Genomic DNA, 3484 nt, shown 5'->3' on the forward strand with positions numbered 1-3484 from the left:
ATACATAGTTTTTTTAAAAGCAACATTTCATAAACAATGTCCTGAAAATGGTAAAAAATCAAAGATAAGATTTTGTATTGATAACTTGCATTAAAAATAAATAAGTAAATATTATAGCAGTGTATTATAATATTCATTCTGAAATATAATAAGATAGAATCTTCGTATGAGTAGTATATACATGATATTTACCAAAATAAAATAATAAGATGATTTCCAGATGTCCCGACAGTATTTTCGGTTTAAGAAAAACTACATCTCAGGAACCATTGGACAGATGTCTGCTAGCAAACAAATTAAAGGTAGTATTAAAAATACTATAAAGTAGTTTATAACGTTTACGCTTGTAGGTGTAGTAGTTTTTATGATATTTGGGTATGTATTTTAATTTTTCATATGATTTTTTTTCCAAATAACAAGAAATCAATTTATTTCAGCAAATATCATGAAAATACTACTCCTACGAAGAACACCATAAACTACATTATAGCACATTAAAACTAGTTTTTATTTGAGTGCTAACAGAAATCTTTACAACTAATAACTGATATATAGATTTTCCACAATAAATTAACTAACTACTGATTTTTAAGTATATTTTTTATGAATTGTCTCTATAAAAAAAAGTTTATCTCAGAAAATTTTGAACGTAAACAGTTTTCTAATGTTGTTGGTAATTTTAACGATATGGAGCTCCAAAAGAAAATTGGTTTGGACGTTTTAAAACAACCGCCCATATTTATTCCCCCTAACTATACTTGGCAGACTCAACCATTTTGACTACTAATTATGCATAGTTTTCCTTAAAATAATAAGAGAATTGGGGTAAAATAACTGACGTTTTTCTCCTCTTGAGCTCTTGTACTATTCGGTATTCAGCACTATATTCATGCCTAATTAACAATTTTAAAATAAATTATCTACATCATGCATTGCTACAATATTTATTTTTCAAGCAAATTATCAATATAAAATAACATCTTAGCTTTTTTCCATTTTCAGGACGTCAACTATATCAATTCGTCATCTGTGGCTACTAATAATATTTTTTTAAAATAATTATAAGTATTTTTTAATTGTTAAACCTTCCCATACTTTTTTTATTTTATTCCCAACTACTTGATGTATTGAAGCCGTAGGGGATGCCAGTCCATCCCACCCCTTCCTTAACTGGTCTCCTCTCGGGTAAGGTAATGTGATATAAAAAATATTGTATGCTAGGGTAGTAGCTGTCGATTGCTCAAGAGGACCCTCTTGCACAACCATCCGGTCTGACTGGGCATCCCTAACCTTCAGCGGCTGCTTTGACTTTCTGTGGCTAGAAAGGATCTCTTCTTAACAAGCAAACCACTATCGAAGAATTTTAGTTTTGCTTCATAGAATTATTGAATTGGAGATCGATTTATAAGAGAAATCGATCATTAGATAAACCTGTATTAATTGTCACTTGCCGATAAATGCAATACTTTCCTGCATTCAACCCTGTCAGCGTTATCTCGACCATCAGGGAATGTGCTGAATGATAGAAAAAAGTTTGAGAGCCGCGAAAAGAGTCGAGTGCCTATTAACTTATAAACATAGATGTAATAACCAAAGATCTCTCATTCTACTCCTTTTCAACCGACAATTGACTTTTAACATGAAAAGCATTGTGATTTCCTAAATGAATATGCTGGTGTGACCTCGATAACAGCTTTCCCATCTAAAATATTTCTCTTCAGCTAATGGATACACGTTTAAAAACTCAAAGAAGTGGCTGAAGTAATAAAATAATGTTTGGATTGCAACCCAACTGCATTCATACGAAATATTATTAATAACATATGTACTTAATCCGCCAAACGATCTGCTGTTTTTTGACTACCCACAGGTGCGTTCATGATTAAAGACATAAAGAGGGAGTGCTGTCTTATCAATTATATATTATTATTATTATATATTATATAATAATATATTATATTATATATCATTATATACTATATTATTATTATATATCTTGTCAATTAGAACCTCCATATCATAACATACTGACCGATGAGTTTTCTAATGTAATTACTAATGTTTCTATTTATTCTGTGCTTTTTAAATCGCTATCTCAGGTGATGACAGTAATCATGCTTGGGTCATTAAAACTCTCAATATATTTTGGGAAGTAGCCAATCAGATACCAACAAGAGCGTAAAACTAAAACACAGTGTCGCCTAATGAAAATATACATATATTCTTGTTTCAGATTTCCAGCAATCACAAGAGAAAGAAGACACATTTCGCGCTGCCGCAGCTAGCTATAGTAAATAAACAAAAAATATTTGATATTTGTGGAGAAACTAAGGAGTTTAAATCTTGTCTCCTAAGAAAAGGAAGAAATAATCACTCTAGCTATCGCATCACTTAAAGCAATTCCGTTACTGATGCCTGAAACACAGAACCCAGAAACAAAAATAACACCACATCTGTTGAGTATGAAGAACGGTTGTCGTTGAAAATATTCCAAAACATTTGTTGATATACACTGATGGTTCTAAATAAGAAATCTCAATCTCTTCTTATGAGTCCCAAGCCACATTGGTAACGAGCTCGCAGACAAAGCTGCCAGGGAGCCACTCACGCAACCTGGCCGAGGCACCGCCGTTCTTCAAAACTCAGTAGACCACTTAAAATAAAAATATCGGAAAGATGACAGGCTGGATGAAAGCTCTCCAGGTAAATAAAAAGAAATCAATAGCGTAGCAAAACCATGATCGACATTCTACCGCAGCTGCTACAGGGAGGAAGTTACTCCCGTTTGAGAATTGGCTATACTGTACAACTGAACGCACAGAAAACCTCCAACGTGCCAATATTGTCTAAACTAAATATTGCCAATAATCACATTTTTGCAGCATTTTTTGAATGATCACTATTTACAGAAAATAAATATAATATGACTGACCCTAAATTCATCTTCTCTCGCAGATGAGAAAGCTTAAGTTACATTGGCATTTAAAATTTTTAAAGCACATCGCCTCCTTTATAAATTTAGCTCGTTTTTACGTTAGAATCATGTACGTAAAGGCGTGAGTGAATGTTTGTGTGCGAATGGCTTTACAACTATAACAGTTCATAAGTCATAACAGTTCAGTTGACGCCTATAAGACCAAACAAACAAACGAAATTCTTTCAGATATTCGGGACCTTTATTGTAGAGCGTTTTCCCTTCTCATATTGCCTATATTGCATGCATTAATAAAAATAGCACTAGCTCATATAATATAATATAATATATATAACCCCTTCCTATTCCCAGTGAGCTTCAGGCAAACACATACCATCACCGACGACACCGCCTTCAGCGGACCCGGCAATCTATCTTACAATGCCATACAGGCAAAACATGATGCTTTCAATAGCCGGCATATGTACATATTTCCTTTTTGTATATATTGTAATTTGTTCATTTTTCTTTGTTTTAGGAGGTAAGATAAAAAATAATAATAGAAAAAAA

Source organism: Halyomorpha halys, unplaced genomic scaffold, assembly GCF_000696795.3.
Source record: "Halyomorpha halys isolate HHAL.00 unplaced genomic scaffold, Hhal_1.1 Scaffold2259.1, whole genome shotgun sequence".
Classification (NCBI taxonomy): domain Eukaryota; kingdom Metazoa; phylum Arthropoda; class Insecta; order Hemiptera; family Pentatomidae; genus Halyomorpha; species Halyomorpha halys.